At 45.8% G+C, this 27,953-nt stretch overlaps 1 protein-coding gene across 1 annotated transcript in view; it reads right to left on the minus strand.

Annotated features, from left to right (window-relative positions):
• The window catches only part of LOC308632044 (piezo-type mechanosensitive ion channel component 2-like), a gene marked incomplete at both ends in the record, with an annotated part of 215,161 nt that overhangs the window by 149,312 nt on the left and 37,896 nt on the right, over positions 1 to 27,953 (minus strand).

Raw genomic sequence — 27,953 nt, forward strand, 5'->3', positions numbered from 1 at the left:
TTTCTTAGTTTTTGAGACATGATCTCATTAAGTTGCTTAGGGCCTCTCTAAGTTGCTGAGGATGGCTTTGAACTTGCAATCCTCCTGCCTCAGGCTCCTGAGCTGGTCTTACAGATATGTGCCACCGTGCCCGGCTAAAAGCATCATTTTCATTCCCACTATATTCTTACTTTGTAATGTCCTTCTCCTCTGTCTGGTCACTAACATCTACACGAACTCTCTGTAGTGGGGGCATGTGGTGCTAAATCACCACAAAACAGGAAAATAACAGAAATAGTTTTGCACAGATGTCCACATACCAAGACATTCACATTTTTATGCACATAAAAACAGGATTCATGTCGGTTTGAGTCCTGCTTTGATTACTCAATAATACACAAAGTAACTCTTAGGATGTAGAGAGTGACCTTAATGTATGTCCCTACAGTATTTCAAAATTTAACAAAATAAAACTGCTAATTAATAAATAAGACATATTTACAAAAGAATTGATGGACAGCTGTGGTGCATATCTTTGAGTTGTCCAATATGGCTTTAGGGTAAGTCAACAGAAGCAGAATTATTGTGTCCTCACGTATGGATATATGAAATTTTTATTGATAGTATCAAATTCTATGCCCCAAATTCATTCAATACCTGCACTTGATTGAGTTGAGCTCTGTGAGTCCTTTTTTGTCTTTTACAAACCTTTTACTTTAACTTTTATAATAATTAACCACGGAGCCAGGTCTGGTGGCAGGTCTAGCAAGCCTACTCGGAGCCGCTGGCCCACGCCCTGCCACCTGCCCATCACATTTGTCTTTCTCCTACAGCTTGCTAAAATGCTTGATGTAGTGGGGTTACTGTCTGCACCAAAATCACTTGTCCTTTGTGCTTACAGTTTCAAGCCCTGATTATTTCATTTTCCTGAAGCGAACTGAAGAATGTCTATTCTAGGAATTAATTCCCATCTCTTAGATTTTGGGTTCGCTTGTTGCCCCCACAGGTGAAAATGGAGATGTTCTTGGATCCTCATGAGGCCTTGCATGTCCAATAACTTGAGTCCAGGGGTTCTGAGTGAGGGTCATGCTGTCACTCCAGTTGGCCAGTCAGCCTGACGAGGTCCTCGCTCCTCTCTCTGCCCTGGGTGGAGACTGGGACACTCTAGTCACAAACATGCACCCTTCAGCTCCCCATCTGCACGGAGGATGCTGCAGCCCCTTACCATTTTTTCTTTTGAAAAAACCTTTGATTGACTCTTTGACAAAACTTAAACCTTAATCAGTTCCCTCATTACATCATTGATTTTTTAAAATAACTCTTGACTCTTCACTTTCCTGCTTGAAGACTGAATCTGACCGGCAGGTTGTGACATGTCGGACACCCCCTAAAGTAGCTGCATACCCACTGGAGAACCAACATGGGACACACAGAGCAAAGCTGGCTCCGAGGGCCTGGGTAGAACTTCCTGGAGCTGCTCGAGCTCACTGGCCCGTGAGAGGATCACGGCAGTGTTCTGTGCACGCGGCTCCCGGGGCAGCGAGCGGCCCATCAGCCTCACAGGGGCAGCAGTTGCACTGCATTCTTTGCCCACCTTGACCCCCTGACTCAGAAACACTGGGTCACCCTAAACACTGGGTCACCGGGTGAGCTGTGCCTTGTCCACAGGTGCCTCGCTCTGAGGGGGCCAGAATTCCTAGGGACAGGAATCAGAAAGGCCCCCGTGGGGGCCAGGGAAGCAGTCAGGGTGGAGCGCTTGCTCAGCAGGCCTGGGCCTGGTTCCATCCCAGCCCTGCAAACACCTAGATCAGTGAAAGTTCCAGTGGGGTTGTGGGAAAGACAGCCTAAGAGCAGGCTGGGAACTCAGCCGCGTCACAAACGGGGACAGGAAGGCCAGGCTTCTCTTTTAAAAGGCCAGGCCAGGCTGAGATGGGGAGGGACAAGGAGCAGGGGAAGTTGAGAGGGATAGCTAGAAGCATTCGGGTCCAAGGACAGTGTGGCCCTGGGCTAAGACACACGGGAGTCCTTGTAGCTATGGGAAAGAGAGCAGCTGAGCAGAGGACGAGGACAGGGCCAGGAGGACACTGCAGGATGCCTCAGTTGCAGAGGGACAGGGCCACTCTAAGCACGAGTGGAGGAGTGGCCCTGGCCAGGCAGGGTACTCTGAGGAGGAGGATCATGGTGGCACTGTGCAGTGCATGCGGGTGGCAGGGGTCGGCGGGGTAGGTCTAGGTTGTTCCTGCAGCGTGAGGAGGCACAGGCGCGTGGGGCGGCGTGCTAGCTGACTGCGGTGTGGGTGGACGCAATCACACATGCTCCACAGGTGCATCACGCTACTCAGAGAACTAGGGACAGGTAGGCACCAAGACCCCACCAGACAAGCCATCTGTTCTAGGCAGTGCAGAAAATGCTTGAGCATGTGGCCATGCCCATTGTTATCAAGAATACATCTTTCCTCAGGGTTATACAAAATTACATACAAGAGGAAGTGAGGGGTAAGGGAAGAATAATACAAGTGGAAGAAATGATTTACAGTAGAGGGGGTAGAGAGAGAAGAGGGGAGGGGAGGGGAGGGGAGGGGAGGGGGGATAGTAGAGGATAGGAAAGGCAGCAGAATACATCAGACACTAGAATGGCAATGTGTAAATCAATGAAAGTGTAACTGATGTGATTCAGCAATCTGTATACGGGGTAAAAATGGGAGTTCATAACTCACTTGAATCAAACTGTGAAATATGATATATCAAGAAATATGTAATGTTTTGAACGACCAACAATAAAAAAAAAAGAATACATCTTTATTGTGCAAATCTGTAACAATGGGCTGCTCCTGAACTGGCCTCGTCATCTGTTCCAAAACATGCCTTAAAAAATGCTCCTCGGACATGCACATGTTTGCCTCAGCCTCCTTCTCCTAACGGGAATGCCTTCGGCATTTCCAGAAACTCTGGGTCTGGCCAGTCCCGAGCCAGAGGCGTAAGAGCTTCCTGGGTTTGGTGAGCTTTGCCTTTGTCCAGGGTGTGGCTTTGGGTGGACTCTGGACCTGTGTCCTGCTGCTGCACTGTCTACAGTGGCTCTGGGGTCGAGTGGGACGTCTGAGGTGCTCACAGAGCTCCCACTTGCTCCAACTCATGTGGACTTCACGATATGACTTGAAGTAAGGATGTAGCATGTCACGGGCAACTTGCTTCACAAGTGCAAGTCACTAAGGAGTGTGAATCAGTCACCTCGGATGTGCTCTTGGGAATATGGGCAGGTCTCATTCTGACAGGTCCTGCACAGCCGTGGCATCGCTCTGGTCTTACTTTGCCACATCATTATGTTTTGTGGTTCCAGTTGATCCACGTCGTATTCCAGACCTTTCCTTTCAGTATGGGTTTGCCAAAACTCTCCTAAAATTTTCTTGGGAAATGCACAGAAAGTCTAGTCAGGTCAAATGCATAAAAATCTTCATTCAGCTGGGCATGAGGGCACACGTCTGTAATTCTAGTGACATGGGAGGCTGAGGCAGGGGGATCACAAGTTCGAGGCCAGCCTCAGCAGATTAGTGAGACCCTGTCTCAAAATAAAAATAAAAAGGACTTGGGATGTGGCTCAGGGGTAAGGTACACCTGGGTTCAATCTCCAGTTCCAAAAATACAAGCAAACAAAAAACAAAACAAACGAAGCCCGCTTCGTTTCCTTCATTCACCTTAAGTCCTTCATGAAGGGCTTACCAACCTTATGAAAGTATTCTGATGGGTGCTTACGAGGTCATCCTTAAACTTACACAGGCGAACATGAGCCAATGTGGGAGGTCCCGGCTTCTGTAGAAGCCAAAGACCTTCCATGCTGGTCTTAAGCTGTCATCTTTGTGCCCTGGACGGTAGGCCATAAGGGTAGGCACCCGGGAGGGGAGGGGAGTGGAGGGCAGGAGGGACTTCCTGGGGCACAGCCCACCTCAGAGCTGCCTGTGTGAAGAACACCAATGCTCTCTGCTGTACTCAAGGCCCCAGGGACAAAGGGGAGTGGTGCATTTGTCACCTGAGTCACACATACAGGAGGAAGGCAAGCCGCAGGTTTCCTGGATGTCTTTCCTCTGTTTCCTCTCTTCTCTCCAGGGACCGGCAGCCTCTTTTGCAAGTATGGTATTGTTATTTGTTCTGCCTTTCAATCCTCTCAAAAGTTAAGATCTCTCTTTCTTTCCTTCCTTCTTTTTCTTTTCTGTACTTTTTTTAGCAAAGACCCCTTTGTAAACTTGAGCCACTGACCGAAAAAAAAAAAAAAAAAAAAAAAAAAAAAAAAAAAGCATCATCCGCAAGGCTGACTCACACAGAAACTCCAGTGGGGTCAGCCACACGGGGGCATTTCCAGGTCCATTTGAAGGAGAGGGGGCCCACAGAGCAGGACACAGTAGGGGGCGCTCCTCGGTTCCCACCGCAGGCCACTGGAGAGGGGCTGGTGCCCCACAGCTCTGTGACAGCCAGGCTTTTGCTTCAGAATTGTGCTTTTTACTGATAAATATTGTGAACATTACATTCACACATAAGAATGTCTGACTAACCTCTTGGCACATAGCAGGGTCTCTGAGTTTTAAATCTGAACCGGTTGACAAGCCATCAATATGCCTCAAAAATGCAGCACATATCCAACTTTTAGAAAGTCTGTGTCTGTATAGAGTCTTTCAGATCCGAGGCATGAGGAAGGGGAGGCTGTCCTGGACTGAAGGCAGCACTCTGGACTCTGTGCTCTCCAGCAGAGAGCTCAAAGCCAGACCTACCCCGTCTGCCCCTCCGGCCCTCTGGGGCTGGTAACCACAGCAGGCTCTGCTTGCTTTATTTATACTCTGTGTGCTTTAGGAGATATAAAAACTGGATTTTTAGGGGGATAAGTGCTTATGAAGAAGGCAGGAGAGCAAAGCCCAAGAACTTTGAGGTGGATTAAGGTATTGCGTCTGGGGAAAACCCAGGGTCCACCCTCACAGGAGCACCACACACCGGTGCTGCGGCCACAACTGCATTCCAGATGTGACCCCGCACACAAGCATGAGAGGCGGCTCACACTCAGGCCCTCAGGAAGGAGAGGCAAATCCTCAGGCTCTGGGACTAACAACCTCCCAGGTCTCCACATTGGAGAAAGGGAAAGGGCAACCCAGAAAGAAAAGTCAAAGGAAGACTTGTGGATCCGATTCAGGGGCGCAGCACAGTGTGAGAGAGCGTCAGCAGGCCCCAGCCATGTCCCCGTGTCCACAGCCAGCCAGGCCCTCTGGAAAATGATCCATCGACACACCATGGTTCCTTCCCCAGCGGCCTCTCGGTTCCACCCAGAGCTACTCAGTGCCCCTTTTGAAAGAGGGAGCCAGAGTTTCATTTCATTTTTATAATCCTGACTTCTCAAGGCTATAAATAAAACAAATGAAAAAGGTCTGTTGTAAATGAATAAATGTCATAAATACGAATGAAATGGTTTAGCCATTTGGGTCTCGGGCCTGAATGCCCTCGCATCCCACGTACACATAGGTCCAGGAGATTCTTCTGGATCCAACATTATAATAGCCCAAGTTCTCTGTGTTTATTAGCAACCCAAGGAGATTGGTGGCCACCCTCCTTAAAGCACTATCTCTCCCTCAGCTCACTGCCAGCGTGTCTCTCCCAGGTGTGACCCTCCGCACATTAACGCCTGGAACTGCCCAGGACACTCTGGGAGGAACTGTGCAGGGGATGCAAGTCTACTCTTGGAGCATCTCAAACCTAAACATCCCTGTCCTCTGGGTGCAAAAGCCCTTCGCCTTTGTCCCCATCTGTCTAATGGTTTAATCGGATGCATTAGCGGGAAGAGGAGGAAAGCCTCTTGGTTTGTCTTTATGCTGACTCAGAGAGATTTATGGTCCTTTGCTGAAGCCCTGGCCAGCTGCAGGCTCCCAGCTGCTGTGGAAAAGGTGGCCAGGCCTCAGACTCTGTGCGCTGAGCATGAGCCACAGCTGTGATATAAATCAGTCACAGAGAGGGTGCTTGTTTATGCAATGACTGGAATATCCCAGCCCACTGCCCTTCTGAAATGGAGAACTCGGCGAAAGAAACTGCTGGACACAGTGTGAGCAAACCGTGGGTGCTCGCAGATAACACTCGGACGCCGGGGCCTGTGTGCATGGTGTGTGTGGAGTGGTGTGCAGTAGGTGTGCTTGCATGTGTGTGGCATGTGTGTGGTGGGTTAGGCCCAAGGGCCATAGCAAAGAGCCCCTGATCCTGAGCGCCCAGAGGGCTGACTCCCCCCTCCTCACCTGCTCCAGGAGGATACTGTCCCGCCCCCGGGTCTGATGACCATCTTCAGCTGTTCCCAGTCACTTATTTCTGTAAGTCTGCTCCTTAATTTCCTTCTTTACTGTTTATGTTTCACTTACGAAGTAGTTTACAGGGCTGGGGATGTGGCTCAGTGCATGGCATTTCCCTAGCGTGTATGAGGCCCCAGCACTGAAAACAAACAAACAAATAAATAAATCGAGGGTGGTTAGCCAAAATTTTTTAAAAATGTAAGGTTTGGGGATGTAGCTCAGAGGTGAAGCGTGTGCAAGGCCCTGGGTTCAGCCCACTTTAAAATAAGTATCTCAGTGCCAATTAAATAAACAAGTGATAACATAAGTAGACATTTACCACGTGGCAGGCACTAATCTAAGGCTTTATAAATATTAACATATTTTATTTAATCATCATGTCTGTTCTATAAGAATAAGAGGGACTAGTATGACAGCCATTTTATAGATGCGGGAACTAAGGTCTTAGTTAACTAACTTGCCTGGGACACACAGCATTCCAAGGCAGACCATCTGGTTCTAACATCTGCCCGCTGACCACACCAGGTGACAGTGTTGCTCCCCTTTTCAGGAATGTCAATTTTTGATTCTGAGAGTACCATGAGAGGATTCCTGGTTTTCTTCCTTGGCACAGGATGCCTGGGGACTTCAGGATATGTCCCCTCATGCCACACAGGCTTATGAATACAAATGTTTGCTTTCCTGGGGGGAAGCCTGATCTGTGTCCCTTGCCATGCATGGGGTGGGGCTTGGGGGGACAGTGTGGTCACTGCTTTCAAATCTCCATGCTGCTGTCCAGAGGGCACAGTAGCATGGAGGTGACGAGGCAGGTTTGATGCCCTTTAAAGAACAGCTCCCTGAGGAACAGGATCCATGACACACGTTCCATGACCCGAGAAAGGCCCGGTGCTGGGAACAGGCCGGCGACAGCAGACTTGGTCCTCCGCTTGGCAGCCCGCCGCCTGGGCAGCCCTCCCAGCCCGCCGGGACGTGGAAGGAAGCCCCAGCTCCCAGAACTCTCATTTTACCTGTGACTTCTGAGGAAAGATCTGCCAGGGGCTGATAATGGGAAGCAACTGATTTAAAATGGGGTCCTTAAATCGCCCCCTGCACCCCCAGGGAGACACCTGGGAAGGCTGTGGAGAGGGACTCAAATCCCACTTGCTTTCCAGAGCAGAGAAGCAGTGCTCAGTGAGCGACGGTGGGGCCAGCCGGACGGCTCCCCAGCAGTTTCTAGAGCTCCGGGTGCTGCCTCTTAGGGCCTGAGGCCCTCTCCTTGGGGCCTCGCCTCACTTTCTACTGAAACAGTTTTGGCATCAGAGTTCTGAAACGGCAAGGTCTGGATTCTTTTTTTTTTTTCTTCCTTCTGTAATGCAAACTTTACAGCTCATAAACCCTCATTGGATTTATAAAGGTGCAGCTTGCTTTGGAATGTCTCCTGGAGTCTGGACTCACCCAGATTGCTTTTTAACACACTCCTCAAAAAATTAAGAAAAGAAAAAGGAAGCCTCAGAAAACCAGAGAAGAGGGCTTTCCAATCAGCCAGGCTGCGGCCAGCCTGTGCAACAGAGATGACAATCTTGCTCATCCCTGTCCCTTCATTTCTGGTGACCTGTTGGTCAGCTAATTCCCTTGGAAGGTTAAAAGGCCTGGAGCAAACTTGTAAAAGCTCTGTCAAGACTAAAAGCCTGGGGCTAGAGTTTTTGAGCCCAAGTGCCAGAAACAGATGTTATCACTGTGGGGCAGGCCATCCAAAAAACTCAGCCCAATGGAATACATCACTGCTGGAGATGAGAATAAAACAAATAATGGCGGGTGCAGCGGTGCACGCCTGTAATCCCAGCCACTCAGGAGGCTGAGACAGGAGGATGGCAAGTTCAAGGCCAGCCTAGATAATTTAGCGAGGCCCTATCTCAAAATATAATTAACAAGAGCTGGGGGATATGGCTCAGTGCTGCTGGGTTCCATGAAAGGAAGGAAGGAAGGAGGGAGGGAAGGGAGGGAGGAAGAGGGAAAATAAAAATCCCGCAAGCTGTGTTTTTCCAAGTTCCGCTTTGAAGACCAAATTGAGAGGCTGTACACATGAGAGCCAAGGAGCATTCCCACCAAGGTGCATCTGGCCTGGCAGGACCCCATGAGGAAAGCAGGGCTCCCTAGTTTTGTGCCGTGGAGTGAGCTGCCATTCAGTTCCCAGCTTCCTACTTTGATCCTCCCATGCCCTCTCCCTGAAAGCCCTGATGATCTGGAAAGTTCCTAAACTCATGTAGAATTTTTTTCTTCCCATCTGCTCTGTTTTCTCCATAATGCCAACTCTGGACAGACAACCCAGCTCACTGTCATTGAGAGAAATGAATATTTAGTTTATGAAGAGTAAATTATTTACTAGGAAATCACATGTGAGGACCAGGAGATGGCTCACACATTGAACACAGCCCCTTAAAATGCCCTCCCAGAGCCAGGAGCCGGTCTGTGCATGAAGGCGAGGTCGCCTCCCGTCTGCCGAGTGCTTCACAGGCCAGTAGTGTCCTTGCACAGCAAGCTGGGGAGGCCCGAAGGATGGTTTCTGACTGAGAGCCTTGCATCTCAGGGAGGCATCCTGCCTGCGTGGAGACAGCTCTGTGGAGTGGCCTGTGCCAGCAGGGATCTTCACAAGTGCCTAGCCCTTGTGGCTGATGGTGAGCTTCGCACAGAGAGGACGTGGCCCGAGATGGTCCCACTGTGGTTACTGAGAGCCCCCATGTGTTCTTCTCCCTATGTACAGGGCTACCTTATCATAATGCTGTCCCTATGCTCCCTGCAACAGGCAAGTTGAAAACAGACATGCAGTCAAGAGTCACACTGGATTTCCATAAACTTAGATTTTTTTCTTCATTCCTCTCATTTCTTTAGTGTTCCAACTTTTAAATTCTGAGAACTTCTTCCAGGTCCTTAATCCTGCGAGCTACTTGTCGATTCTTCTAGGCACTTTATACACTCTAGATGGCCCCTCATTCCTCCTCTACCCAGACATCTAGCCAGGTTCTACCCACATTCTCAAAGGCTCTGCCCTGGCTTGCGCTTACCCAGGAAAATGGTAAATGAAGCCACGCTAACGTCGTCCTTTAACATCTGCTTTGATTCCATTGGTTGAGACACAAATTGTGGGTTTTAGGAAGCAGAACAGAGAGGAGAGAAATGGCTTTCAGTAAGCAGCTGTGCAAGTAACAAAGTAATTCATGTCTTGCTTCTAATAACCAAACCATCTGCCCTCTCACATGGCATGGAGAGGTTGCATTTAAATGGGTTGCACCAAAATGGGAGCAAAGAATCAATGGAAAAACAGAAGGGGCATTAAGTTTTGGATCAGAAGATGTGTCCTTAATCTCCGTTTAGCCCACAGACTGTGAGGTGGCTGTGCCCAGCCTTCTCGTCTGTGTGATGGGCTTGCTGGTCCAGACTGCTTCTGGTGGGTCTCAGCACAAACTGAAAGAGCAGTGAGAAGGGAGATTTGCAAAGAGCTAAGAGCTACAGACATATAACACGAAAAAAGTTAATATATGGGCATCTAATAGGTATTAACAGGAGAAATATCTGACCACAAGCAAACACCTATTTTAAGCACCAACTTCTGCCAAAAACCCAAGGCTAGACAGAGGAAGGAAAGACTCGGAAGCCCAGCAGTCTCCCCAAGACGTCTCCCCAGGAAGTCAGCAAAGATTTCATATTTTTAGCTCTTAGTTTTAATTAGCCTTGAACCCTTCTAGAAGAATGCTAAAAATTAACTACTTAGACTTCACCCATCATCTATCAAGCATATTGTTCTAATGATGACGATAAACATGTAGATTCTTCATGATCAGAAAAAAGCATATTCAATGAATTTATGAAGTCACTTATTTTGAACCATGAAGATGATTTTTCAAAAACAAATTTCCCAGACATGAAAGTGATGAGTAGTAGTAGCCAGTCACATTTCAAAGCTGAATTCTGAGCACGTTCTGAGAGAAGACTCTGCAGACTGGGAGGTGTCCTGGGCCTTCTGTTATATGTGGCCCCAAGGACAGATCCTGGGCCACCATCTGGTTCACGGACATGTGTGCATCCTGCCAAAGGCTGAGCTAGGCAGGCAGTGAGGACGGCAGAGGAACCCACAGCATGTGCTATTAGGGGACATGTGTGCCACAGATCGACACAGGGGAGCCGAGCAGGGACGTGTGTGGCATGGGGATCCACACAAGGGAGCCTGCGGGGATGTGTGTGCCACAGGGGTCCACACAGGGGAGCTGAGCAGGGACGTGTGTGCCACAGGGGTCCACATAGGGGAGCTGTAAAGTGGGTACTTCAGCAAGGGTGGTGCCAGATGTGTCCTAGCTGTCACCAGGGACAGTCAGCTGCCCCATGGGAAACACACCCCAAGGGGCCGGCCAGCCCTTCCTAGTCCAAAGGTGGCCACGCTTTGGCTTTCTTCATCTGTGACTGACATGGGGTCTGCTGTTTATTAACATCAGTGTGCCCTGTGCACGGGTGACGTTCGGCATGAATCTGAGTGCAAAGAAGAGTCCGGCAGGGACAGGCAATGGGAGGCCAGTGAGCTCTTGCCCTGACGGGCTGCTCGCTGTCAGGTGGGTAAGCTGTTCTGAAATGGTGCTGGTCCAGCCCCCGGACCCACAGCACAGGTGCAGACGTGGACACAGACATACCTGATCCTGCCCACAGAGTCCCTGCGTGTCCTCTGTGAGCATTTCATGTGGCTGTACCCTAAATTCCTTAGCAGACAAGGGCCGGGGCCTTTGTGCACTCCACACACAAGAGTCACCCACGCTTTGTGCCTGCTGGATGCTGCGTGTCTAAAGGAATTCAGACCGACATGTGCTTGCATTGCTGCCCAGGAGAAAGGCTACAGAGAGGACACACAGGGATTGGGTTCATCTCTAAATATCCAGGACTGTGGGTATTGGCATCAGAGTCACCATTTTAGGTCAGGAGCCATTTTACCTAGAGGTTCCAAAGTTTGGGTTCTGAGGCAAAACTGCTTAACTTAACTGCTAACCCAAGCCTGCTAAACGGTCAGCCCCCCACAGCTTTGACTCCTAAGGAGCTTACTAGGTTCCTCCTGCGGGCTATAAAGCTGCTCTGTGAGTGCCACAGGTACTCTCCTCCGAGGGACAGCCTTGTTGGAATACCTCCTGTTACCGACAATAAATCTCTTGCGTGGGATTCCGGTGTGTGGTGTGGTCCTTGGACTTTGCATGGACTCTGCACGTGTCCTTTCAGTAGGTACTTACTAAAAAGATCCTAGTAGCTGTACATGACCAAATTTACCTGGATCCATTTACAGCATTCACAACTGATCTAGAAACATCAATTGTCTCACAATTAAAATACCAAAATGCAGTTATGACCAATGAGGTACCTTAAACAATTATCCCATCTGAAATTTTTTTTTAAATAAAAAAATGTTCGGTACAATGTTTTTTTAAACATTTAAATTCATCAATGACTTAAAAACAAAGTAGGAAAATCTTGGAAGTCAAAAAATAAGCATATTCTAGAAGTGTCTGCCCTGATCTAACAAAGCTAGACGACCATACCGAACACTGTGAGGTGATTATTGCCCCAGCCCCCACCGGAGGTAGGATGCCCTATGGAGACAGTGGAATAAAATTGAGACCCTGAACGGCTCCTTCCCATCCTGCAAATTTCAACTGTGGGGCTGGAGATGTGGTTCTGGGGCAGAGTGCTTGCTGAGCGGGCAAGAGACCCTGGATTTGATCTTTAGTGTCACTAAATAAGTAAACAAATCAATACATTTTAACTTGAAGGAATCTCACACAGAAGGAAACGGCAAGGACCCTCATCTACCTGTACCAAGAAGGGAGAAGAAAACATCTTTCTCAGGAATTTGCATCCATACAAGTTGCCTGAATTCTCAAACCCAACACAGCCTAAAAAGCTTCCAGCTGCGAATCTGTTTTAGGATGCTATTAGGCTGGCAGTGCCCCCAGGTCTCTGATAGAAGCAAAGGCTTCTTGTTCACTCAGAAAAGAACATCCCTGCACACAGAGCCTCACGGTTCCTTTATGGCAAACATCCCAGGAATAAAAGATGGAGGTGCAAATACGAAACACCCCAAACCCAAAGTGACTCAACTAGAGACCACAAGGCACTCCTCAGAGCTGAGGGACTAGGAGACAGAGGGGACAACAGTTGGCTCAATAAATTTAGATAAACAAAAGCGAAGACTGAAAACGTAAACAGAGAGAAAGAGACTCAAATGACGAACAAAAGCGTTTTTAAAAGAACCAAAGGAAAACATATTTGAAGGAAATGAAAATATAAATATTTAAAACAAATACTCTGCAGATGCGGCAATCATCTAATGGACAGATAGAGAAGGGGATTAGGGAGGGAAAGCTCAAAAGAAGTCACCCCAAATACAACAGAAAGGACAGAGTTCCAAATCTGGAGTAAAAACAACAAAGATACTGTATTCAAAGAGACAGTGTGCATACATTTTCCCAGATTTGACTAAAGATGTCAATTCTTATGAGACAGTCCAATAAATCACAAGGATGAATAAAAAGGGATTTACAGTGAAAGTAAAGAACACTGCAGAGAAAATGAGCCTGGCCTGGTGACCCACACCCGTGATCCCACCTACTTGGGAGGCTGAGACAGGAGGACCTCAAGTTTGAGGTCAACCTAGGCAATTTAGTAAGAACCTGACTCAAAGTAAAAAATGAAAGGGCTGGGGATGTAGTGCAGTGGTAGAGCACCCCTGGGTTTCATCCTCAGAACTGCAAAAAAAAAAAAAAAATCTTAAAATCAATCTAAGAGAAAAAGGAGATTTCCTGAAAAACAAAACAGAACAATTGAGCCCAAAGACAACATTAAAAGCAAGATTAGGTGAATATTGTTTATCTTCAGATCTTTAGGAGATTCCACTTCCAACCAAGATGGCACTTTGGATCCCATATTTACCCACCTGTCTAAGACAAACAAAAACAGAAAATACATCAAAGACTAATGTATGGAATGAAGACTTTTCAAAACACTGGATCTCAGGCAACAAAGGACAGTGGTCCCCAAAAGAAAAAAAAATGTGAAGCCAACCCAAGAGCTGCTCCCAGATTCCTGTCAGGAGGGTTCCCAGGTGCAGTGCAGGGAGGGGAGGGGAGAGGGGCAGAGCCCAGGTGCTACCCAAGTACAGGACACGGGGTGCAGAGTCCAGGGAGACCAAGGGAGCTCAGTGCACAGGGGGGAGCTGGGAGAGAAGAGAGGGGGAGACTTGCCGAAGGCCCCAGCACCGTGCTCTCACCGACAAGCACAAAGACCATCTGAACCTGAGGAGGAAGCCCTCTGAAGACACTGGAGGGACCAGAAGTACTGCCTCCCACCAGACACGCTGAGGGTCCTGCCTCGGCTGTGGGAAGACATGCTGTTCTGGTTTTCAAAACCACACCCCAAAGAGGAAGGCTCTTCTTGATGATGTAACTGCTTTCCAGAACAGAGCTCAAGGTTCCATATAGGAATATAAAGAATGCCCAGTGCACAACAAGGTAAAATTCACAAGGTAAGCATCCGACTAAAAATGACAAGATATCATGAATATGTAACAGTGAATCCCACCATTATATACAACTATAGCGCACCAATAAACATGAAAAAAATGAAGAAGAAGAGGGAGAAAGACCAGACCAACACTCTCCCCATCTCTTGTCATGTGGCAAGAGGGCCATCACCAGATGTGAGCCCTGAACCTCCAGAACCATGGGCTAAAATAAATCTCTTTGCCTTCTTAAGAAAAAAATTACCAGATCTATAAAGAAGTAAAATACCACTATCCAAAATGAGTAAAAAAAAAAAAAGCAAATACAATCATCCCAGAGGTGCAACGGATGTTCCAATTAGCAAACGACAAACTCCAGAGTCATTATATTTCTTTTTCTTCTTCTTCTTCTTGGTTTTTTTTTTTTTTTTTTTTGTATCTGGGAATGAACCCAGGGGCGCTGTACCACTGAGCCACATCCCCGGCCCTTTTATATTTTATTTTCAAACAGGATCTTGCTAAGTTGCTTAGAGCCTCACTATATTTCTGAGGCTGGCTTTGAACCCACGCTCCTCCTGCCTCAGCCTCCTGAGCTGCTGGGATTGCAGATGTGAGCCACCATGCCCAGCTTCATAATTCCATTTCATATGTTTGAAGATATAAAAAAGATATGCACAGAAGATATAAAAACACAACTATAATGACTAAGATGAAAAATAAACTGACTTGTTATTAGCAGCAGGTCAGAGTTTGCAAAAGAAAAACCTAGCGTATGTGAGGACATAGCACCAGAGACTAACCAAAGCAACACAGAGAGAAAAAGCAACCATTAAAAATGCAAGGAACACCCTAGGTTTGAGCAGCCTAAGCTGGCACAGTGGGCATGTAACTGGACCCTGAAATAATGGCCAAGCACATTCTCAATCCCATGAAAGTATAAACCCATGAGAATCTCAAGGCACTCTGGGAAGGAGAAAGACGATAAAAGTCAGTGGATGGCACACCGTATTTAAATGCTCCAAATCATGAAGAACAGAAATCTTAAAAGCAACTAGATTAAAAATCCATGTTACCTAGAGAGAAGAGGGCAGGAAAGGCTTCAGATAGTCTGAGCGAGATGATCAGATGACAAATCAAGAAGACAGTCAAACGCTGTTTTTAAGATACTGAGAGAGAAATAATAAAAACCTGCCACTTTCAATTCTGCATCCTGCAAAAACATCTTCCAGAAATGAAAGGGATACTCCCTGGGGAGGCTAACGTCCATCCCCACCTTGGGGCAACAAGGCAGGGTGTACCGGGCTTCCCTTTCTCCCCTCCCTGGTGTTGGCAAGTTGCTGAGCTTCACAGTAAGTGAAGTGGGTTAGTATCCCAGGAGGTAGACCCTGGTCAGTAAAGGGAGAACAGAACAAACCCAACGTTTTGCATAATGGAAAAAAGAGTTTTAGCTAAAAACCCAGGAATTGGGATGAAAATGATCCTTAAAAATACTTATTCCTACAGAAGGTTTGTTATTTCTTGATTAGAACAAGTGCTTGAAGACTTGGTGTGTGTAGGTAGGAGGCAGTTTGGGACAGACAAGAAGTGCTTTCTGGAGTGCTTGGGGGTACCATGCACAGATTGAAGGTCCCAAAGAGGGAAAATTTCAAGAAGTAGCTACAAAAGCATGGTTGATTCTTTTTCTAAACCACCACATCATTTCTTAATAACAATCATCAATCCATAATGTTCTCTTTTGACTAATGCTTATAGAGAATTTATTTACATTATTTTTTATAACATGTGCATTACAGAAATACCAAATATGCAAATAAACGACATGCTTCCCTTGGACACATGTGGATGCACTCTGTCCCTTCCTGAGGTACATGTGAGGGTGTCCTGCTTGCTTATAAAGTCAGCCTTGTGTAAAGAGGGTGCTTCTGTGGAATCATCTACCTGCTCCAGGAGACAGAGGAAGTGTGTCCGTGCCAGTGCACAGCCAGAAGTCCTTAAAAGAAGGTGGGGTATTAGGACTCGGAGTGTTCCCACAGAGATGCCCCTTTAGGGGTTAGTAGAAATGGTTGTTATATTTATTCTGAGATAAAATTTCCCAGGAAGTAATTGTAGAAATTTGGAATTTTTTAATTGGCATTTGATTGAGAGATAGGAAGCATATTTCTCGTCTCCTGATGGTTGGCAGCAGACTCAGTCAGCCCTGAGGCAGGATGTGAGTGCCCTGCACGTCACAGAGGAGTGCCACAGCCCCACAACAAGCTCCCCTGAGCAACCTCCAAGACCCAGAGCAAGTGCACATGGTGGAAGGAAGAGGCAGCGCTAAACTAGTCCTGCTGCTTCTCCTGCTCTTTTCTAGGGACCTTCCCAGATGTGTTCTCTAATCCAGGGGTGACAGAAGAGCTCCGAGAACCCCAGTTCCCACACTCCCGAGTCCAGGAGCAGAGGTGGAGAAGCAGCCAACCATTTTGGCCTCCATGCAGCAGCTTGGCACCAAGAGCTTTTATTCCATCTGGATTGAAAAATATGACCTCAGGAAAGTGTGGACTGGGCTGCGACACCAGCCACCGCTGGCAGGAGAAGACTGCATTCCTGCTGTCACGGCCAATGTAAGCAGAGGACCCCGGAGCAGGAGGGCCTGCTTCTCCCAGAGTCTCAGGAGGCCTATCTCCAAGGACAGGACTGGAGGGGACTGGGTCAGCTGACTGTATGCTCCACAGAGCCTCCAAAGTGACTGTCACTGATAAGGACACAGGCGGCAGGGAGGAGGCTTCCTCTGGACCAGAGTGCTCTCCAGCAGCGCCCTTGCGAGACAGCCAGGTATTCTCCAGATTCCACAGGAACCCTGAGGAGGAGGGGGAGACGGGACTGATGGCTTTCTATTGAATCTCAGAAAGAAAAGGAAAACAAACTCTGCGTCCCACAATTCATCAGCCAGGGGATGAACTCAATTTAAGTTGCTAGGAGACTCTCACCACGTTGGCCTTACCCCAGTTATTTAAACGAGGGTTAATACTGAAAATAAATGAGGAGTTACAGTGTCACCCCAGCCTGGCGCTTAGCAAGATGAAGTCACTTTTTTTTTTCTGTTGCAAATTAGTGAGGTTCCTATAGTGAGTGTGGAGAGTACACCAGTCACCTTGTCACTTAAGGAGTGTCCGCATCTACTGTGTTCTGGCCACCATGCTCAAAGTGGAAAGCTAGGGAGAGACACTTCTTTGAAGCAGTTCACATCTCGGAGGAAGGGACAGCAGAAAGCAGCACACATCTGAACCGTCGTACGGAACACAGGGAGGAACAGAAGGGAACTCACCCTGGCAACAGCTAACTCAGGACCTCTTTCCCTTTGGGCAGGGATCCCTAACTGAGTGAATATCACTTACGTCTTGGATGTCTTTTCTGGTGGGCGGTTAGCTGTATCTTAATGGGCAACTAGATACAACCACATCAGAATCTTGAAGACATCTTTCTGAACCACAGAGACACAGAGGCAATGGCCTAGTGGACATTCCTGTAGGGGGGACAGGGGGCCCTACGTAGGGGCCACAGTCACTTCCATGTCAGGATCCCAAGCATGAATCCTGGACAGGCATCCCCCCGCCCTTTCTTCCTATCAAATCTGAGCTTCCTCATGTGGATCTTGGATGTTTTTTTTCTTTGCGGTGCTGGGCATGGAACCCAGGGCCTCCTACTGGGCAAGTGCTTTACTACCATGCCACATCCTGGTTGGCACGTGGCTCTGTACAGCGCCGTGGTATCTCCGCCCAGTGGGTGGGCCACTCTCTCCTTTCCTTCACATGGAATTGGTTAATCAAACTTCCTAATTTTACACCCCAGGCCCTCTGCTAATCTTCCTCTGCAGTCTCAGCCCAGGTGGTCACCCTCACACACACACATACACCCCTGCACAGGCATGCACACATGAGTTCACACTGCTGTCAGAATGATCTTTCTAAAACATGATTTGCTCCTGTTCCTACCTCTGCTTAAAAGCCTCAGTTGCCACACTCCACCTGCAGGCTACATCCTAAACTTCTCTAAGTGATACCCAGCACTGCTGGTGTCCTGCTTCCCCCCTCCCCAGAGCACCTGGACCCCACTGCAGAGCACTGCAATCATCCTTTGGGGACTACCTCTTATTTATCCCACAGCCTCATCTCAGGGCACTGGTATCCACTCTAACCTGAGACCAGGACTCCCCAGACCAGGACTCTCACTCCTCTGATCCTGGAGGCTCACTGCCTCCCTCCCTCCTCCCTCCCTCCTTCCTTCCTCCCCCACCCCTCCTTCCTTTCTCCTTTCTTTCCAAGACATGTACAGTGGTAATCCCATGTTTTGCATTTGTATTTTCCTAATGATTAATGATGCTACGCATCTTTTCATATTGACTGACCATCTGTATATCTTCTTTTGCAAACTATTTAACATTTTTGCCCATTTTTTAAAAAAAATTGAGACATATCTGTTCTTAGCATTGAATTTTAGGAGCTCTTCATGTATTCTGGACACAATTCCCTTTTCAGACATGTGGCTGGTGAGTATTTTCTTCCCATTTATGGCCTTTGTATGAACTTGACAGGGCATTTTGAAGAGCAGAAGTTCTTAACTATTTTTTTTTTTTTCGGCAGCAGGGACTAAACCCAAGAGTGCTTAAATGCGGAGCCACATTCCAAGCCCCTTTTAAAAAAAAATGTATTTTGAGACAGGCTTGAGTTGCTTAGGGCCTCACTGAGTTGCTAAGGCTGTTTTTGAACTTGTGCTCCACCTGCCTCAGCCTCCTGAGCCATTGGAATGACAGGCATGTGCCACCATGCCTGGCCAGACATTCTTGATTTTGATGAAGTCCAATTTGTTGTTTCCTCCTATGAGCATGCATTTGATGTATTTAAGAAACCTTTGCCTTTGCCAAACCCAAGATCATAAGGATTTTATTCTACATTTTTGTAAGAGTTTTATGGCTTTAACCTTTCTATGTAGGCCCATGGCCCATTTTGAGCTACATTTTGTATATGGTAAGAAGTAGAAATTGAAGTTCTTTTTTTAAAAAATATGGATGCTTAATTATTCCTGTATCATTTGTGGAAAACTCTTTTCTTTCTCTACAAAATTGCACTTACATCTGTGTTGAAAATCCACCGACTCTGTATGTGGGAGTGTTTCTGAGCCCTCTTGTCTTTCACCAGTCCCACTAACTGGAGTCCTGTAGCCCTGTAATGCTCTGGTCACCTCCTATTCACTTGCTGGAGAGGGACGGGTCCCCTCCCCTACACGCTGCAAGGTACTGGACACACACACAGCACTGGGCAGGTCTGATAGGTGGCAGTTCATTACCCGAATACACTCTTGGCTTCCTGGCCCCTCACTCCTCAGCATCTACAGGGAAACCTGAGGTCTGAAGAGCGAGCTTTGTGCCCGAGTGACTGTGCCGCAGATCCACTGCCATGGGGACAGTGGTGGCTGACACAAGCCACAGAAGGGCTCAGGAACATTCCAGGCTCAGAGGACTCAAAACAACACTGTATTATTCAGCGAGGTGATACCGGCGTGCTGTCTGTATGAAAAGGAAAGACTTATTTAGCTCACAGTTTTGGGGGATCAAGGTCCAAGACTGGGCAGCCCACTGAGTGGCCCTCTGGTGAGGGCAGAGAATGGAAGGAAGCACATCACAATGGGAACACATGTAGGACCAAATGGTCCTACAGTGTCCCCAGGAGCAGAGAGAAACGTGATCAGGACCTGGCTTGCTCTTTGGATACCAAGAGCCAGGGCTTGTATGAGAGCTATCAAAGAGGTCCCCTTGAGCCCCTTCATGTCCACACCTCTCACTTGTCCCCACTTGCCAACAGCATGACTCTGGAAACCAGGCTTTTAATCCAATAGGCCCTGAGGGCCCCAAACGTGTATGTACCACAGCAGACACCAAATCGTCCATGGGAGCAGAGCCCTCAAGTGCGGTGGCCCTGACCTCTGTTTCTCTTGTCTGATCGGCTCTCAATAACGTTTCCCTTTTTCTCTCCTGGAGAGCACAAACTTCATTAGACTGAATATATTTTCTAGGTTCATTAAAATGAAAAGAAAGGAGAGAAGACGGGACGGGAAGGGAGAGGAGGTGAGGGAGGGCCAAGGGATGCTGGAGGCTTCCTGACCTGAAGAACTTGGAGGACACATTCTTCCTTCCATTGTATTTGAAGTGGTATTGGAAGATGCAGGTTTAATAGGGCTAAGTTACACCCAGAGCAGTGCAAGGATCAACACCCACAGACCACAGGCAGAGAGAAGGCTCTGTGGGAGGAAGGACGATGGCCCCAGCATGTGGCCCAGCCTTTCTCTGAGCCTTGGTGGAAGTCATTTAGTTTTGCCTGGTGGCTCTTCTCTTGCCCACGACCATGTGGTGTCATGGTCTAGATGTGAGGTGTCCCCCAAAAGCTCCTGTGTGAGACACTGCAAGAAGGTTCACAGGTGAACTGACTAGGTGGTCGCTGTAGGCAGGTGGGGTGCCTGGAGGAGGTGAGTCTCTGGGGGTGTACCTTTGGGGTATGTATTTCATCCCTGGGGAGCAAGAGTTCTCTCTGCTTCCTGGTGGCCATGTCCCCAGCTCCTTTTCTCCACCCCACCCTTCCACCATGATATCCTGCCTCACCTCAAGTCCTGAGGAATGGAGCTGGCCATCTATGGACTGAGACCTCTGAAACCGTGAGCCCCAAGATAAACCTTTTCTCCTCTAAATTGGTCTTATTGGCCTTTTGGTCACAGCAACACAAAATCTGACTGAAACACCTGGGGACCTTGAGGTGAGAAAGACGAGAACACACGTCTCCTGCATTTGAGTGTTTTCCTTCAGCCTGCTTGACACTGAGCTCTCCAACCCACCTCCCAGAGGGCATGCGCCCATAGAGAAGCAGGCTGTGTCAAGAAGACATGTGCTCCGACAGGAGCAGTGAGGGCGGAAGATCTCTGGAAGGGCAGGGCAACGAGGGATGAGGAGCTCTGCTTTGGTTTTCATGTGTGCACTCTTGGTCTCTTCGTGGTCTCCCGATGTAAAGTTCCACTCTGGCTGGCCTGAGCATGTCCTTTCTTCCTTGCTGGATTCATTTTTCTTAGTAGACTCTACCACTATGATATTATAAAGTTACTTGTTTATGCTTTTTCAATGCCACAGAATATTAGCTCTTTGAGAGCAAGAATCTATGTTGCTGTTTTAACGCTGCCACTCCCCAGCTTGGGGAATGGTGTGCACCACACCGTCAGTGAAGAGCAGGTAACTGTCAAGACATGACTGGATAGCCCTGAGTGACGCCTCCACAGCCGTTTGACATCTCTAGGAAGGAGGGGCTTCTCTCTGCTTGAATTTGGTTTCCATCATCACATCATGGAATTCATAGATGAGGCTTTGACTGACTTGGTTACCTGAGAATGAGTTTTCTTCTGATGAGTCTTATCCTGATTCAGTTCTATGACTCTCTCAAACCAGTCCCAACATTCTAACAATAATAATAATGCTCTTAAGTTGCACATTACATAATCAACCCACAAAACCAGTGACATTTTGTACACTAACAACTATCTGTCACAGAATTTAAGAAAAGAAAATTGCATTTAAAATAGCATCAAGAATAAAATAGTTAAGAGTAAATTTAATTGAGTAGGGAAAAGATCTGTACACTGGAGGCTACAAAAAAAATTGATGAGATAAAATGAAGAACAATGTATTCCAACAAAAAAAATTGGAAGATATACTGTATTCATGGATTCAAAGAATTACTTTTCTTAAAATATCATATTATCCAAAACAATCTTCAGATTCAGAGAAATCTCTATCAAAATTCCCCTGCCATTTTCACAAAAATGGATAAAGTAATCCTAAAATTCATTTGGAGCCACTAAAGATCCCTAAGAACTAAAAATATCTTGAGTTAGAGGAACAATGCTGGAGATATCACACTACTCAATTTCAAAGCCACAGGGTGTTATAAAGCTCCTGAAACCCACCCAGCACGGTACTGCATGAGAGCAGACATCACCACCAAAGGGTCAGAGCTGACTGACTTCAGATAAAGATGGAAAGCACGCCGTGGGGAAAGGGTGACCTCTTCATTAAATGATGCCGAGAAAACTGGAAATCCCCATGCAGAAGAATGAAACTGGACCCTTATCTCATCACTTACAAAAATCAACTTACAATGGCTAAACACTTGAATGTAAGTACTGAGACTGTAAAGCTGCTAGAAGTAAACAGAGGAAGAATAGCTCCGTCCATTGGTCTAGCTAGTGACTTCCTGGAAAAGACTCAAGAAGAACGTGCATCCCAAGCGAAAACAGACCAGGGGATTGCATCAAAGTAAAAGGCTTTCACACAGCAAGGGGGAGCATCAAGGAAGGGCAGGCACGGATGGGGAGGGAGCGCTGCACACATCTGAGAAGAGCTAGTATCCCAAACACATACGGAGCTCAACTCCACAGCAAGAAGATAAATAGCTGATTTAAAACTGGGCAAAGAAATTAGACGGATATTTCCCAGAAGTGATAGAAGTGGCCCACAGACTTAGAAAAAATGCTTAACATCTTAAATCATCAGGGAAATGCAAATTAAAACCACAATGAGATGATACTTAACTTACTAAATGGCTATTATCTCAATGATGAGTGAGTCAGTGCTGGAGAGGACAGGGAGAAAAGGGAACCCTGGTATCCGCTGTGTGGGAATGCAAGTTAGTACAACCATTTCAGAAAATAGTATGCAAGATCCCCCAAAAAACGAAACAGAACTTCTACAGGGCTCAGCAAATCTACTGCTGACGGAAGTGTGGTCTGCATTCTGTGGAATACTGCCCAGCCTTAAAGAAGACACTGTGTCACCTGAGACAAACAGGTGGGTCTGTAGGACACTGTGTAAGTGACATAAGCCAGACCCACACAGATACTAGGTGATCTTGTTTTCATGTGGAATTTTAAACAGTTGATCCCACAGAAACAGGCTGGAGTGGGTGGGCAGGGGCCAGGAGAGAAGAGATTTGATCAAAGGACACAAAGTTTTAGTTGGACCAAAGGAGAAAGTTTCAGAGAGAGGCTTCACTGCAGGGTGACTACAGGTAATAATAATATATTTAAACTGGCTCAAGAAATAAACGTTTTATGTTCTCATCACAGAAAAATAAGTTAATGAGGCTATGGTTATTTTAATGATTTTGTTTAATTTTTTTACAATGTATACAAAGATTATAAATACGTGATATTTTTATTTTTCAATTAAAAATAAATTAATTAATACAGTAACATCCTTTAGTTTCGCCTTAATAGAAATAAAAACCCCTCCTTTTCCCAGAAAGGCTTCATGTATTTCAGGTAGTCTCTCTTCACATTCTGCCTTTATTTTGAGGTCACAATGATCTAAAGGAAGACTCTCCAATGATAACTTAATTTTGAGTTACTTATTTAGATGGAGAGAAATGTCACAGGTTCAAATTTATGAACATATCAAAAGATCATACATAGAAGGAAATCCAGGACAGATGAAGCTGTCATAGGATGTCATCAATACATCCAACCAGACATAGAGGATTAATTCTTCATACTGACCACAGAAACTCTGCCTCTCCCTTCTCAGCTTCTGGACACCACCTGGGCCACTCACCACCTACTGGGAAGCATCCAATCAGCTTCCACCCACCCTTCACTTCATGAGTTACTGAGTTGCCCTGAGGAACTGTGAGTTGCCCAAGGCCAAAGGGACAGAAGGTTCTCAGCTACACAGAAATCTCTGATTTATATTTCAGCTCGACTACAGAAAGCATCTACATTTCTTTAAATTAAAATATTAATTTGCTGCACCTTGAATGGAGTCAACTAAATGACAAAATTTTAATTTCATCACAAAGTGTATTTTATATTAGTAATTTTTTGTTGCATTCTAGATACTTAGAATAATAAAGAAATAAAGAGAATGCTCTCATGTCAAATACAGTTTCCTAAACAACCTAATATGGCCATATTTCTAGTTTCAGGGAATCAAGCTTATTTTGTATATTTTTAAGACCCCTAAAATCATAAAACTGAAGTAAATCAAACTTAAAAAATAATTTGATGTATACTAATTGTGCATATAATTGTACAGTATAATAACTGTACAGTATAATAATTTACTACATATATATAATTGTACAGTATAATAATTTAGCACATGTATATAATGAGTGATGATCAAATCCAGTAAATCAAGCTTTGGATCCCTCTCAGAATACTGGTGACCATAAAGCTTGAGCTTGCTCTGACGGCCGGACGCAGACTTCTGTGTCCTCAATTTCTACAAACTTTTAAAGAAGCATTTACAGTCAGACTCTACATGGAAGGAGCAGTTCTCTAAACGCTGTTGTTTTTGTACTCTTGTCTTCCTTCAAACTCTAAAAGGTATTTAAATATGAAGGGTACCACTTTCAACCCTAAAAAGCATCATTTATAGATGTAGTCCATAGGAACCCTTGAAGTGACATCAAGAATCAATAGAGTAGCAGCCTTTATGCTCCAGTGGCCATGGAGATTTTTTCCCCCCTAAATTTATGGTAAGCATCTATTTTTACTTGATTGATCTTTATGAATCAACTGTATGTTTGGGGTTTTCTTTCCTGTCTTGGCTACTCAGAAGAGAAAAAGTCCCCCAACCCTCACTTAAAATGTATGTCCTAGATTGTTCCAAAAAATATTAGAAGCACTGGGAAAATGTTCTGGTGCAATCCTTGCACCCAGGACTCCCAGTCACCTTGGAAAAGCTATATAATGGCTGTATCTCTATCCCCTTATTCCTGGAATAAAGAAGATGGGATCCATCATCTGGAATGTTCCATTTGGTGGAAGAGTCCATTATTCTGAGGACACAGAGATGTCAAAATGAGCCAGCTTATATATAATAAAACCTCAGGAGAGTCCCACGAGAGTGCTGCCCTCAGCTGTCATCTGCATCAGCACGGGTAAAGGCAATGTGAACTTCTGTGTCTGCACACAGCAAACAGAGTTCAGTGGAGACACACTGTTCCCTGAGTGTCAGAGGCCAGTCTTCTCCAAGCTTAAATGTAAAGTCACTATTGCCAGGCGGCTGTTATGTCTAAGAAGAGAAATATTTAAACACCAAAGAAATGGACACAAGGGTTTTCCCTATGGATCCATTAAAGAAAACATCTCACAACTAAACATGAGCATGGAAGAACCCTGGCTTTCCCTGGAGGGGGTGTGTAAATTCCGGTGAATGGCTGCATTGTTTAGGCTATTTATAAAGACTTTCAGAAAACTCACCTGATTATCAAAATGTGCACTTTTTTTTGTTGTTTCTTGTAAGAATCTAGAACTAAAGACTACAATCCACTTATTTAGCAAGACAGCAAACTCTTTAGATTATAGGATTATCCTAATCCCCCAAATTGCAATGGAATTGTAATTATTTCCAGATGCTCTCTAAATAATGCAGGAAGCTATCAGCCACAGGCTAAGGTGCTGTGGGTAAGAGGCAGGATCACTGCATAAGCTGTCTCCCTCTGCCAGCCTGCAGCCCCTCTCTGGAAATCACACCCTTCCAGAGCTTTATACTGACATTGAGAAAGTCCTTCCCCAACTTTCTCAATTTCCCCCAGCATCCTTTGGACAAATCAGAGCTGCTGTGTTCAGGAGCTTCACATTGGCTCTGTCTAGGATTGGGTCTCAGGTCACTTTTCACCAAGTCTTTGCAGTTATGATAGTTTCTCTGTCAATATTTCCATCACTTATGGTGATTTTGCAGAGCCAGATTTTTTTTTTTGCTTTATTTAGCTGTGCTGCATTTCCCCTTTCTGCTACTTTTCCTTTTACCAAGTACACATTTCTCCACAAGCTCTAAGTAGTCACCCTGAGATACCACCTCACTTCAGTGTCTTCTTGGTTTGTAACTTCATCCCCAAGAGCCATCGGTCGGTCATCTAACCTCTTTACATGGAAGGCCATGGTTGCCAAGCCCTGTGCAGCTGTTGCATTTAAGAGTCAGGCTGGCAATATACGGAGTTGCTCTCCCCTGGGGTGCACATTGATAGCTACTGGCTGTAGCAACAGTAAAGCTCCATTCAATCAGGAAACACATACACCCTTATCAGTTTACGAACTCCCAAAGATTAAAATTGGCTGTGTGGCTATAAACCTTCTCAGAAACATTCTTCCAGTTAAGATTGAATACAAGTGTCCTTAGAAAGAATAAGTTTATCATGACATATGAGATAGCTCTAAAGAGTAGTATTTATTCTCTGGACTAAAAGCAACATTTGTGTATTCTTGCTAGGTCTAATTTTAGGAGCTCACCTATACACATTGAATTTAAAGGCAAAACATTGATCAGGGGCAGAGCATCTGGAAACTGCAGAACACAGCGTCCCATATCCATGCACTATGCTAGATGGCAATCCGGAAAATCATAATTTCTTATTGCCTTTATCTTTTGTTTCTCCCCAATGGCGGAAACACAGTGATTCCCCCTTATTCACAGTCACATTTTCCATCATTTTAGTTATCTACAGTCACCTGCCACCTGAAATACTAAATGGCAGATTCCAGAAATAACCAATTTATAATGTCAAATTATATACCGTTCTGAGTGATGGAATCTGCCACCATCCTAAACTGACTCTCCCAGGACAGGGGTCATCCCTTGTCCTCACAGTATTCGCTACCCACCAGTAGTTGCTTAGTAGCTGTCTTAGTCACCAGAGCGACTGTCATGGTATCATAGTGCTTGTGTCCAAAGAACCCTTATTGGACTTAATAATGGGCCCCAAATGCAAGAGTAGTGTTGTTGGCAATTTTATTATAGACTACTATTATGCTTGTTATATTTTTATTAGGTTTTCGCTAATCTCCTATTGCACCAACTGTATAAATTAAACTTTATCATGGGTATGTATTATAGGGAGAAAGAGCCTAGAAAATATTGAGTTTAGCACTATCCAAGTTTCTAGGCATCCACGGGAGGTCTCAGAACATATCCCTGCCAATTATGGCAGTTACTGTATGTTTTTATACTCATGTAGGCAGAATGAGTGATAAAAAATATACCCATAAATTGAAGGTAATCTGGGTCTGAAAATACATGGTGTAACGTTACCTTACCAGAGCTATCCATTTTTGGTTTGTTGTTGAGATGCATACATAGTTCATGGCTTACTCTGAACCAAGGGTGACTGAGCTCACCAGCAGGTCCCAATCTGGATGTTCTCATGTGCATCTGGAGTGCCCCGGCGCCTCTATTTGCTGCTCGAATTTCCAGGCTTATGCAGAATTTTCTCAAAGTAGAACCTCAAGTTTCACAATAAAAGGAAATGTAAGGGTGACTGTATAAAGCAAGCAAAGGGGGAGGCAAAGGAGATGTTTTTGAGAGAGAGGCTCTACAAGGAGCCCAGGAAACCAGCACACTGCCTCAGAGAAGGCTGCTGCGTGAATGAGCAGAGCTCACTCTACTGGCATCAAAGGAAGAAGGATTTCATCAATGATGGTGGGAAAAACTAATCAACAGTTTTTTTTTTAAATCTACTCTTGAAAGTGTCTATGCAAATGAACTCCAGATGAATTAAAAGTTGTGGATATTTTAAGTTATAAAAACCAGTAAGAAGTAGGGTATGATATGAATCAACTCTGAAGGTTTATGGCCTTGAAGCAACAAAAGAACTACAGATTACAACAGGAATAATGGGGGAAAACCCTATGTAATGGAAGTAAACAAAAAAACAATTCTTAAATCAGCTTCATGAATATACATACAGAGGGTAATATGAGCAATCACATGAGCAAATCTTCCACAAAATAAAGACAAAATAGTAAATGTATGAAAAGTTGTTTGCCTTCGGTAATCATCATTTTTAAAAGCACTGCTGAGCTATTTTAAATCTACTGAATTAGCAAAAGTGCTTTACTCATATTGCTGATGAGGTTTCCATGAATATGGTGCACTTTTATCTCTTCCTTTTGTTGAAGTGAAATTCACATATCACACATGCTATGGCCTGGCTCTGGAATGTTCCCGAATGCTCATGTGCTGAAGGCTTGGTCCCCAGTGCAGCAGTGTTCAGGGCTTTTGGAAAGTGATTGGGTCACCAGGGCTCTGAGCTCATCAGTAGGTTAACCCATCACAGCTGAATGCATTCCTGGGAGGCCGTAGAA

This window comes from Spermophilus citellus, assembly GCF_964194105.1.
Source record: "Spermophilus citellus genome assembly, chromosome: 12".
Taxonomy (NCBI): Eukaryota; Metazoa; Chordata; class Mammalia; order Rodentia; family Sciuridae; genus Spermophilus; species Spermophilus citellus.